The 13,801-nt window shown below is 38.7% G+C and overlaps 1 pseudogene; it reads left to right on the top strand.

Annotated features, from left to right (window-relative positions):
- The first annotated feature begins 267 nt into the window (after window positions 1–267).
- Window positions 268–733, top strand: LOC116574086 (annotated as a pseudogene).
- The last annotated feature ends 13,068 nt before the right edge of the window (window positions 734–13,801 follow it).

The following is a 13,801-nucleotide window of genomic DNA, read 5'->3' as shown; positions in this document are numbered from 1 at the left end:
ATAGAAATTAAATAAGGTATTCAGAAAGTTCTTACCTTGGTAGTAGGAAATAATTAGTCCTCTATTAAACAGTGTTTTAGTCCCACCTTACCAATATTAAAAGTAAGATTTAAAAGGCTCAAACAGTTTCTAAGAAACTTAAACTGCATTCCATCACAGAACAAAACTCAAGAAACTTATAAGAATTAAAACATAGTCACAACCCAGCAATAAAAAATACATAATGTCTAATATTATACCAAAAAATATTGGGCATGCTCTTTCATATGGGCTGCCAATATACCATCCAGACTGAAGAAGACCTGAAAACTTCAAAGCCACAGGACCCATGGCCAAGGACACATCAGCAAGCACTGGAAACACCCAGAAAGCCTGGGGGATGCTAGCGGCATGCATCACCCCAGAATAAACTTCCACAAATTATCACCCAGGTTATTTTGGAAAAGTGGGTATGAGGCATGACCACTTCAAGAGGAACCAGTGCTTCTGCCCAATTGTCAACCTGGGTAAACTGTGGACCTTGGTCAGTGAGCAGACATAGATAAATGCTTCCCAAAACAAGACTGGACCTGTTCCTATCATTGATGTAGTACAACTGGACTACTACAAAGTTCTGGGGAAGGGACAGCTCCCATAACAACTTCTCATCATGAAAACCAAATTCTTCAATAGAAGAGCTAAAGATAAGATTAAGGGATGGGGGGAGGGGGAACTGTCTGTCCTGGTAGCCTGAAGCCACACAGAGGGATGTTCATTAAATGTTAACAAGTAACTTAAAAAGGAAAGAAAGAAAGAAAGAAGAAAAAGAGGCATGCAAAGACACAGGAAAGTATTGAGGAAAAAAAATCAACCAACCCCAAAGTGAGACAGGTAGTAAAATGAACAGACAACAACATTTAAAAAAATAAGAACATTCCATAAATTCAAAAAGTCAAATAGAAACAGAAAAGATATCTTAAAAAGTTAAACTTTTAGAGATGAAAGCTACACTGGAAGAAATTCAGCAGACAGAACACTGAGAAGAAAATATCACTGAAATAAAACACTTAGAAAAAACTTTAAACTATAGTACAACTTCAAACTGTCTAATATACAGGTAACTGGAGTCCCCAGTGAAAGATATAGAAAGGAAACAGGAAAAATAATGCCCAAATAATGCCAAAGAAATAACGGTTCAAAGGTTTTCCAGATTTGATTAAATCAAATCAACATAGCCAAGAAGCTCCATAAACCTTGAGGACAAGAAATATAAGGAAAACTACAGCAACACCCACTAAAATCAAATTGCTCAAAATCTCTGGTAGATAAAAAACAAACAAATGAACACATAAACAAACAAACAAAAAACTTGAAAGCAGCCATAGAAAAAGCTATAGGAACAAAAATAAGACTGACAGAAAATTTCTTGTTAGAAATAACACAAAGGGAAAGAGCAAGATGGCAGAGGAGTAAGAGACCGAGATATCATCATGTCCCAAGAATTCAGCTAGATCATTATCAAACCATTCTAAACACCTACAAACTCAACAGGAGATTGAAGAGAAGAAGAGCAGCAATTCTAGGAACAAAAAATCTAGCACTTTCGGGAGGTAGGATGTGTGGAGAAGTGAATCCAAAGTGATGCGTCTATAGACCACAGGAGGAAGGGCCAGCTTCCAGCAAGCAGTATAGTAGTGGAGCACAAAATTGGAACTTTTAGAAGTCTGCTTCACTGAGGGACATCACTCCAGAGGCTAAGCACAGGGTGGAGCCCTAGCAGGAACAGTTTGGTCTCAGGACCAACGTGGTCACCAAAAAAACAGGGATTTCTGAGTGTGACCGAGTTCCCAGGTATCAGAGTGGGGAAGCCGGCTACAGAGATGGAGCCAAGCAGTGGGCTCTCAGCTCATGGTTACCTTAAACCGTGATCCGAGGCATGCTCTTTGAGCCAGAATCCCACAAGTGGCAGATCTGGGGAGACCCCCTCCCTCCTCCAGGCAGTGTGGCATGGGAGTGCACTGCAGGAATCTGTTGGGTTTGGAGACTCCAAACAGGGCCATGTGCCAGAGATAGAAATGCTCAGTCACATGCCAGGTGAGCATGGAGCACAGCCAGAGACCAGGAAGATGGGAGGGATTGACTGTTTTTCTCTGAGGACACACTGAGGAGTAAGGCCCTGAGCTCTTGGCTCCTCTGGGCCAGAGATTGGGAGGCCGCCATTTTCATTCCCATCCTCCATAGATGTACAGAAAGCGTTCAGGGAACAAAAACTCCCAGGAGTGAACCCTGCACAGATTACTTAGTCAGGCCCACAGCAAGGGAGGTGCAATTCCACCTCGGGCAAAGACATTTGAGAATCACTGCAACAGGCCTTTCCCCCAGAAGATCAGCAAGAACATCCAGTCAAGACCAAGTTCACCGATGAATGAGAACTGCAGAACTCCAGAGCTAGGGGAGAGCAACACAGAATTCATGGCTTTTATCTCATGATCTATTAGTCTTTCAAAGTTAAATTTAAAAAAAAAAAAATTTTATTCTATTTTAAAAATTTTTCCTCTTTCCTATTTTAATGTTTTTTAACTACTTTATCTTATCAATATGTTTTTAAAAATCATTTTAAATTTTGTTATAGTCATTTTTTATCCCTTCATTGTATTTAACCATATTTCTTATATACATATAGGTTTTTTTTTTTTCTCTTTAAAATTTTGGGATACAATTTCTAATGATAGATCAAGATATACCCTAAATCTAGCACATAGTTTTGTTCTAGTCTCCAGCCTGATCATATTCTTTCTTCTTTTTTTTTTTTTCCTCCTTTTTAACCAATTTCTTATCTTATCAATTCCTTTTCTGGAATCCTTTTTTAATTTTCATTTTTACAGTCATATTCCACCCCTTCATCATGTTTACTCATATATATATATATATATATATATATATATATATATATATATATGGGGTTTTTTTCTCTTCTTTTCTTCTTTCTTCTCCTCCCAGTTTCAGCTCTCTTCTGATTTGGTTAGTATATATTTTTCTGGAGTCATTGCTACCTTTTTACTACTTTGTTCTCTCTTTCATCTATTCTTACCTGGATAAATGAGAAGGTGGAAAAACTAACCACAAAAAAAAAAAAAAAGAGGCAGTACTGAGGGCTAGGGACCTAATCAATATGGACATTAGTAAGATGTCAGAAGTAGAGTTCAGAATGATGATTATCAAGGTGCTACCTGGGCTCAAAAAAACCATGGACGATACTAAAGAATTCCTTTCTGGAGAAATAAAATCCCTATCTAGAGAAATAAAAGAACTAAAATCTAACCAAGTTGAAATTTAAAAAAAGCTATTAATGAGGTGCAATAAAAAATGGAGGCTCTGGGGCACCTGGGTGACTCAGTGGGTTAAAGTCTCTGCCTTTGGCTCAGGTCATGGTCTCAGGGCCCTGAGATCGAGCCCTGCATCAAACTCTCTGCTTGGCAGTGAGCCTGCTTCCCCCTCTCTCTCTGCCTGCCTCTCTACCACTTGTGATCTGTCTGTCAAATAAATAAATAAAATCTTTAAAAATAAAAAAAAAATGGAGGCTCTTACTGCTAGGATAAATGAGGCAGAAGAGAGAAATAGTGATATAGAAGACCAAATGATAGAGAAAAAAGAAGCTGAGCAAAAGAGAGATAAACGGGACCACAAGGGTAGAATTCAAGAGAGAAGTGATAACATAAGATGAAACAATATTAGAATAATTGGGATCCCAGAAAAGAAAAAAGATAAGGGCGGGGAAGAAGGTATATTGGAGCAAATTATAGCAGAAAATTTCCTTAATTTGGTGAAGGGAACAAGCATCAAAATCCAGGAGGCGCAGAGAACCCCCTCAAAATCAATAAAAATGGGTCCACACCCTGTCATCTACTAGTTAAACTTGCAAGTATCAGTGACAAAGAGAAAACCCTGAAAACAGCTTGGGGTAAGAGGTCTGTAACATACAATGGTAAAAATATTAGATTGGCAGCAGACTTATCCACAGAGACCTAGCAGGCCAGAAAGGACCAGCATGATATATTCAGAGTATTAAATAAGGAAAATATGCAGCCAAGAATACTATATCCAGCTAGGCTAAAACTGAAAATAGGAGAGATAAAAAGCTTCCAGGACAAACAAAAATTAAAAGAACTTGCAAACACCAAACCAGCCCTACAGAAAATATTGAAAGGGGTTCTCTAAGCAAAGAGAGAGCCTAAAAGTAGTAGACCAGAAAGGAACAGAGACAATATACAGTAACAGTCACCTTACAGGCAATAAAATGGCACTAAATTCATATCTTTCAATAGTTACCCAGAATGTAAATGGGCTAAATGCCCTCAATCAAAAGACACAGGGTATCAGAATGGATAAAAAAACAAGACCTATTGATATGCTATCTGCAAGAAACTCATTTTGCATGACACCTCCAGATTTAAAGTGAGGGGGTGAAAAACAATTTACAATGTACATCAAAAGAAAGCTGGGGTAGCAATCCTTATATCAGAAATATTAGATTTTAAGCCAAAGACTATAATAAGAGATGAGGAAGGACACTATATCATACTCAAAGAGTCTGTCCAGCAAGAAGATCTAAAAAGTTTAAATATCTATGCCCCTAATATGGGAGCAGCCAATTATATAAACCAATTAATACCAAAATCAAAGAAACACATCAACAGTAATACAATAATAGTAGGGGACCCCACCTCACTGAAATGGACAGATCATCTAAGCAACAGATCAACAAAAAAAAAAAAGGCTTTAAATAATGCAATGGATCAGATGGACATCACAAATATATTCAGAACATTCCACTCCAAAGCAACAGAATACACATTCTTCTTTAATGCACATGGAACATTCTTCAGAATAGGTCACATCCTACATCACAAATCAGGTCTCAACTGGTACCAAAAGGCTGGGATCATTCCCTACATATTTTCAGAGCCCAATGCTTTGAAACTAGAACTCAACCACATGATGAAAGTTGGAAAGAACTCAAGTACATGGAGGCTAAAGAGCATCCTACTAAAGAATGAATGGGACAACTAGGAAATTAAAGAATTAAGAAAATTCACAAATACAAATGAAAATGAAAGCACAACTTTTCAAAGTCCTTGGGAAACAGCAAAGGTAGTCCTGAGAGGAAAGTATATAGTCATACAAGCCTTGCTCAAGAAACAAGAAAGATCTCAAATACACAACCTAATCCTACACCTAAAGGAGATGGAAAAAGAACAGCAAAGAAAGCCTAAACCCGGCAGGAGAAGAGAAATAGTAAAGATCAAAGCAGAAACCAGTGAAATAGAAACCAAAAGAACAGTAAAAGAAATCAACAAAACTAGGAGCTGGTTCTTTGAAAGAATTAATAAGATTGATAAGCCCCTGGCCAGATTTATCAAAAAGAAAAGAGAAAGGATCCAAATTAATAAAGTCATAAATGATAGAAGAGAGATCACAAGCAAAACCAAAGAAAAACAAACAATTATAAGAACACATTATGAGCAAGTATACACCAGTAAATTTAACAATCTGAAAGAAAAGGACGCATTACTAGAGATGTATAAACTAACAAAACTGAACCAGGAAGACCCATAACCAGTAAGGATATTGAAGCAGTCATCAAAACTCTCCCAACAAACAAGAGCCCAAGGCCAGACGATTTCCCAGGGGAATTCTACCAAACATTTAAAGAATTAATACCTATTATCCTGAAACTGTTCCAAATAATAGAAGTGGAAGGAAATTTTCCAAACTCATTTTATGAAGCCAGCATTACCTTGATCCGAAAACCAGACAAAGACCACATTAAAAAGGAGAATTACAGACCAATATCCTTGATGAACACAAATGCAAAAATTCTCACCAAAATACTAGCCAATAGGATCCAATAGTACATTAGGAGTATTATTCACCACAACCAAGTGGGATTTATTCCTGAGCTGCAAGGTTGGTTCAACATCTGCAAATCAATCAATGTGACACATTAATAAAAGAAAGAACAAGAACCATATGATACTCTCAATAGATGCTGAAAAAGCATTTGACAAATTGCAGCGTCTTTTCTTTTTTTTTTTAATTTTATTTATTTACTTATTTGATAGAGATCACAAGTAGGCAGAGAGGCAGGCAGAGAGAGGAAGGAAAGCAGGCTCCCCACTGAGCAGAAAGCCCCATTCGGGACTCGATCCCAGGACCCAGGGATTATGACCTAAGCCAAAGGCAGAGACTTTAACCCACTGAACCACCCAGGTGCCCCTGCAGCATCTTTTCTTGATCAATGCTCTTCATGGTGTAGGGATAGAGGGCACATACCTCAATATCATTAAAGCCATCTATGAAAAACCCACAACAAATATCATTCTCAATGGGGAAAAACTTGAGAGCTTTTCCCCTAAGGTCAGGAATACAGCAGGGATATCCACTATCACCACTATCACCACTATCACCACTATTTTTCAATGTAGTACTAGAAGTCATAGCTTCAGCAATCAGACAACAGAAAGAAATAAAAGACACCCGAATCAGCAAAGAAGAAGTCAAACTCTCACTCTTTGCAGATGATATGATACTTTATTTGGAAAACCCAAAAGACTCCATTCCAAACTACTAGAACTCATAAAGGAATTCTGTAAAGTTTCAGGAAATAAAATCAATGCACAGAAATCAGTTGTAATTCTATACACCAAGAGCAAGACAGAAGAAAGAGGAATTAAGGAGTCAATTCCATTTACAATTGCACCCAAAACCATAAGATACCTAAGAATAAAGCTAACCAAAGAAGCAAAGAATGTGTACTCAGAAAACTATAAAGTACCCATGAAAGAAATGGAGGAAGACACAAAGAAATGGAAAAACGTTCCATGCTCGTGGATTGGAAGAACAAATATTGTGAAAATGTCTATGCTACCTAAAGCAATCTACACATTTAATGAAATCCCTATCAAAATACCATCAATTTTTTTCAAAGAAATGGAACAAATAATCCTAAAATCTATATGGAACAAGAAAAGACCTCGAATAGCCAGAGGAATGTTGAAAAAGAAAGCCAAAATTGGTGGCATCACAATTCCAGACTTCAGGCTCTATTACAAAGCTATAACCATCAAGACAGTATGGTACTGGCACAAAAAGAGACACATAAATCAATGGAACAGAATAGAGAGTCCAGAAATAGACCCTCAACTCTATGGTCAACTAATCTTCGACAAAGCAGGAAAGAATGTCCAAGGAAAAAAAAAGAGAGTCTCTTCAACAAATGGTGTTGGGAAAATTGGACAGCCATTTGCAGAAAAATTAAACTGGACCATTTCCTTACACCACACACAAAAATAGATTCAAAATGGATGAAAGACCTCAATGTGAGAAAGGAATCCATCAAAATCCTTCAGGAGAACACAGCAACCTTTTCGACCTCAGCCGCAGGAATTTCTTCCTAGAAACATTGCCAAAGGCAAGGGAAGCATGGGCAAAAATGAACTATTAGGACTTCATTAAGTTCAAAAGTTTTTGCACAGCAAAGGAAACAGTCAACAAAACCAAAGACAACTGACAGAATGGGAGAAAATATTCCCAAATGACATATCAGATAAAGGGCTAGTATCCAAAATCTAGAAAGAACTTATCAAACTCAACACCCAAAGAACAAAGAACCCAATCAAGAAATGGGCAGAAGGCATGAACAGACATTTCTGCAAAGAAGACATCCAGATGGCCAACAGACACATGAAAAAGTGCTCCACATCACTCAGCATCAGGGAAATACAAATCAAAACCACAATGAGATACCACCTCACACTAGTCAGAAAGGCTAAAATGAACAAGTCAGGAAATGACAGATGCTGGCGAAGATGCGGAGAAAGGGGAACGCTCCTACACTGTTGATGGGAATGCAAGCTGGTGCAGCCACTCTGGAAAATAGCATGAAGGTTCCTCAAAAAGTTGAAAATAGAGCTATCCTATGACCCAGTAATCATGCTACAGGGTATTTACCCTAAAGAAACAAATGTAGTGATCCAAAGAGGCACATGCACCCAAATGTTTATAGCAGCAATGTCCACAATAGCCAAACTATGGAAAAGACCTTGATGTCCATCAACAGATGAATGGATAAGGAGGTGGTATATATATACAATGGAATACTATGCAGCCATCGAAAGAAATGTAATCTTGCCATTTCCAATGATGTGGATGGAACTAGAGGGTATTATGGTGAGCAAAATAAGTCAATTAGAGAAAGACAATTATCGTATGATCTCCCTGATATGAGGAATTTGAGATGCAGACTTGGGAGTTAGAGGAGTAGGGAAGGAAAAAAATGAGACAAGATGGGATTGGGCAGGAGACAAACCATAAGAAACTCTTAATCTCATAAAACAAACTGAGGGTTGCTGCAGGGGAGGGGGTAAGGAGAGGGTGGTTGGGTTATGGACATTGGGGTGGGTATGGCATATGAGTGCTGTGAAATGTGTAAGCCTGACGATTCACAGACCTGTACCCCTGGGGCAAATAATACACTATATGTTAATAAAAATAATTAATTTTTAAAAAGGTAGAATGCAATGCCTAGGTGGCACAATCAGTTAAGCGTCTGACTCTTGGTTTCCACTCAGACTATAAGCTCACCATTGTGAAAGTGAACCCTGCATCAGGCTCTATGCTCAGCACAAAGTCTGTTTGAGATTCTCTCTCCTTCCTCTGCCCCGCCTGCTCATGCTCTCTCTCTCTCTCTCTCTCTAAAGGAAATAAATCTTTAAAAAGAAAAAAAGAACCCAAAGGTAGAATAAAGACATTTTCAGTCACATAAAGCTGAACAAATTTATCACCAATAGACTCACACTACAAAAATGTTATGGAAGTCCTTGAGTCAGAAGGAAATACTGATCTACACAAAGGAATAAAGAGCACCATTAACAGGAACTACATGGTTAAATGTGTAAGATGTTTCCAATAGTGCTTAAATTCTTTAAAACATAATTCATGCTCTAAACAAAAATAATAAGATATAGTAGGTTTATATATGATTAAGCAAAATCTGTGATAACAATACCATGAAGGTCAAGAGGGAGAAATGGAAGAATGCTACACATGAAGTGGTATAATACCACTCAAAAGTAGACAGTGTAGAATACATACCAAAATCTTAAAGAAACTATGAAAATAACAAAAAACAATTATTGTATCTAATACACCAATAAGGAAGATAAAAGGAGTCATAAAAAATACTCAAATCTGGAGTGCCTGGGTGGCTCAGTTGGTTAAGCATCCAACTCTTGATTTCAGCTCAGGTCATGATCTCAGGGCCCTGGGATTGAGCCGCACATCAGGCTCTCTCTGCTCGGTGAGGAGCCTGCTTCTCCTTCTCTCTCTGCCTATTTGTGATCTCTCTCTCTCTCTCTGTCAAATAAATAAATAAAATCTTTTTTTAAAAAATCACCCAGTACAAGATGATATTTGCATATATACCAAACAAAAGGCTCATACCTAGGATACTTAAATAACTCCTACAAATCAATAAGAAAAAGACAAATGGGGCACCTGGGTCATGCAGCCAGTTAGGCAACTGAATCATGATTTTGGCTCAGGTGTGACCTCAAGGTCGTGATATTGAGCATTGCATCAGGCTCCGTGCCCAGTGTAGAGTCTGTTTGAAATTCTCTCTCTCCCTCTGCCCCTTCCCCAACTCATGCTCGCTTGCTCACTCTCTCTCAAATAAATAAATAAAATCTTAAAAAAAAAAAAAAAGAAAAGAAAAGAAAAAGAAAAGGACAAACAACCCAGTAGAAAAAAAAAAAAAAAATGAGGCGGAAACTTGAAAAGGCACCTCTAAAAGTTAATATCCAAATGCTAACCTACATAAGAAAAGATATTCCATTGCATAGGTAATAGGTAATCAGAGAATGGAAAATAAAACCACAATGAAAGACCAGAATGGATAAACTTAAGATTGATAACACGAATACTGGCAAAGATGTAGGCCAATGGGAACTCTCTTTATGTCTGATGGGGAAAGAATTTAGTACAACCATTTTGGAAAACAGGTTGGCATATCTACTAATACTGAAGATATTCATGTCCTATGGCTCATCAATTCCACCAAAATATACATGCAAAAATGTTAAGAAGAATGGTATAGAAATATTATTTATCATAGGCAAAAATGGAAAATGTCCAACAGTAGAGTAGCTATATATTTATATTATGATGGAATACAATACAGTAATAAAAAATAAACTACAGCTACTCACAAATGGATGACTCCCAAAAAGTAATGGTGTACCAAAGAAGGCAGACAAAATAAAAACACACACTATATGACTTTACTTGAAAATAATTTAGAAAAATAAATAAATAAACTAAAATAAATCTTAGCATCTGGGAACACAAACATTTTCAGATGGTAAAACATAAAGAAAAACAAGGATGTTATTACAATAAAATTTGGGGTAGTAGTTACCTTTGTGGGGAGAAAGGAATTGGTGATTGGGGAGGGAAATGAAGGGGGCTTCCTGGAACCTGGTAGTATTTCCTGATTCCTGGGTAGTAGTTCTACAATTATTTGGTTTATGATGCCTTATTAAGCTGTACATACTTGTCATATGCAGTTTTTATGTATATAACATTACACAATTTTTACAATGCTAAATTAACAACAACACCACCAGACTTCTCTGGGCAGGCTTCTGTGGCTTATGCATGAGTAATGCTTACGAGAAGCTATTGTCCAAACACCAATCACGCACTGCCAAAACTAGATTCACCAGAGAACTAACTTTAAATTGTTTTTTCACATGTGCTGAGAGTTGTCAGGATCTAGTACAATAAATCAACCCAGGGCAGGAACATCTGTATTTTCACTAGTCATCATTCACTCCTACAATTCATTCAATAAGCACAATACTATTAAGCATCATCTACTGCCCAGGTGTTGGGCAAGGTGCTGAGGTTGAAGCTCAGCAGTGAACAAGAAGGCATGATCGCTGTCCTCATGGAGCAATCCCAATGTAGTGCAGGGTGACAGGGGTGGGGATGAGGAAGCCTGGGGGTGGGGGAGAGAATAAACAACATTAATAATTGTGTGGAGTGAATGAACATGTGTTGCTTTTTTGTCAAAAAGCTGGGTGAGGATATTACAGGAAAAAGATCACCTGAGAAGCCATCTCTACGGAAGTTATCTCCTCGAATTCTTTAACTAAAGGTTAAACAGACCAGCAAGAAACTATGTTAAAATTCCCTCACTCTGGAGAAATTTGTGGATCCCTACTTTCAGTTTTAGCCATTTTTGGAAGCCTTCTCCATTACCACACTATTGAAACATCAAATAGAAGAAAATAGGTGGACTTGGGTATGAATATCAAGAGGGGCCCCTCAAAGAACTAGATGCTTTGCTCTAGTTTATCTACAGCCTCTGTTTTCATGTTCAGGGTTTATTTTGGATAGCAAATTTGTAGTTGATTTCAATAATTCAACCCATCAAGTAGCTCCCGAATACCTGTGTGTGCCAGGCTCTTCTCTACGCACAAGATACAAAGGTGAAGGTGTCAAATTGAGACGTAAGTGCCTCAGGGAGTCTACAGGCTTTGGTGACTACTGGGGCTACCATGAGGTCCTCTTGAGGTGGCTGGTGCTAGGTGGGAATGTCCCATCAGATAGTATGTCCAGTCTCAGACCAGATTATGAATTCAAAGGAACTTGGTGGGATAGGGCAGATCAGGCAATGTCCATACACTCATTATCCAGAGCCCCTCATCTCCCTTCTAGATAGGGAAGTTTCCTCAATAAACCTTTTCACCAAATTAGTTCTTCTACTAATTAAAACAATATTTGGTGAGTGCAGCTATATCAATATTTATCATTCCATGGGCTGCAGGTGCTAATGGCTCCAGCAAGAACTTTTTCCCTCAGAGCCAGAATTCTAGGACAAATGATAGACCATCTTGGGTAGAGCTATGGTTCTTGCTCACGATAACACAGGCAGTAGAAGGCAGAACCTCAGTGAAGGTTTTGCTGACACACACGCTTCCAACACATCCTTTGGTGGATATACATGCACACCTCAGCTTTGTGAGGCAGGCTCCTTCTCCTCTACACCTCCAGCACCAGCATCTTCCCTAGTCCACATGTTAGTGTGATGGCGCCTGCTAGTCCTAAGCATAGCACGAACTTGGCATGAGCCTAATTTATGCAGAGGAGTCCAAGAGGGAGCTAGGGAGTGGGAAGCTTTCCCCACTGGGTGGTGCAGGGAGTTGTGAGACAGCCGACAGACTGGGTGGAAGTGTGCCTTGTTGGTGGTTTAGCAATCTCACCCTGAGGAAAAGTACTCAGCAAACTGATGGCATAGCCTAATTTGCAAAAAGCAGAAATAATCATGATACAATGCACACACTACCTACCTACCTACTACCTACCTTGCTACTGCCAGCCTTTCCTCTCCAGGTATAAAAGCAAATGTCTCCCTGTCTCCTCAGAAACAGAAAGAAAGCACTCCCTTTCCAGGGACCACCCCAGCAGTGTGTGGGAGAGATACAGAGTACAGGAACTGCTGGCTCCTTATTACAACCACCCTTTTCCCTACCCAAATAGGTAGACATCTACCACTCCTTTTTATCCCCAAGTGAGACTACAGCCCTACTGTCCACATGAGACATTTTACTGCTAGAAGAGGGGAGTTCCTACAGTCTTCTCAGTCAGATAAGAAGGTCCCACCTTCTTATCCTCAAGGAGTTTTCAGGGAAATGGGAAATTCCAATTCCTCAGGAGGCCTTCTTTATTTGGAGGGGAAGGGTATAAATATGGGCTTGTATAAAACATGCACATTATAAAGTGTGTGTGTGTGTGTGTGTGTGTGTGTGTGTGTACACAGTTCTACTGCCAGGAGACAGTAAGTAAAAAATTGGGCACAAGAGATTTTTTTTTTTTTTAATTTTCACTTAGTTAGGTTGTGAGGGGCTCTCTTCTTTATTCTCTCTTCTATTTTTTTCTCCACATGAACTAAGGAAGAGAATGTCATTGACAAAGTGTTTGTAAAAAGGCTTCTTTAATATTTCTGCCTCTTTGGAAGCACAGCAAGAGGAGAAAGAAAGTTGGTTTACTTTATATTAAGCCTTTTAAAAAATCTGATATCTTCATATATCCTGAGCAGATGTGAATGGTAATAGTGCCAGCATCCGGGACTAAGATTCCACCAGCTTCCTCTGTTGCAGCCAACCTCCCACCCCCACCCCCATCCCCAACTAAAACAGATCTGAAACTCAGAAAAGCCTAAGCATCCCTGCATTTAAAAATATATTTGCAAGTCATCCAGTGGCTTTATTTCCTTCCTCAAAAAATCCTCTAAATTTGTTTTGTAAAGAGGAAGGGGTAGAAAGAGTATCTTTTCAGTACCCCTGTAGTCTGTAGACTGATGCCAAAACTGAATATACATGGTCATGACTATTTGAAATTATACTGTTACTCTTATAAGAGGGAAGAGCTCTATTCATTGCCTTCTTTCCCTTCAATATGAAATGAAGATAAACAGTGTGAGTGGCATTGTATTAGTTTGTTTAAACACTAGTCTGTGTTAATACGAAACTTCCCTGACAGGATTTCAAATCCCAGTGTGTACCCTGCTGGTTCTGTCTACCAGAAGCCACAGCTAAAAGCCAAGAGCCATTAATCAGAAGAAGAAATGGATGTATGGGATCCTGGAAATGGTAGAAGGACTCTGCTTCTCTGCAGAGGAGCTCCTGTCCTCTGCCCCATCTTGGCTCAGGACCCAGCTGAAGACATAGGACACCAAGTACAACACATTCCCTCTCCTCAA

Source organism: Mustela erminea, chromosome 15 (assembly GCF_009829155.1).
Source record: "Mustela erminea isolate mMusErm1 chromosome 15, mMusErm1.Pri, whole genome shotgun sequence".
Classification (NCBI taxonomy): Eukaryota; Metazoa; Chordata; class Mammalia; order Carnivora; family Mustelidae; genus Mustela; species Mustela erminea.
This window is presented reverse-complemented; position numbering and strand designations above follow the sequence as displayed.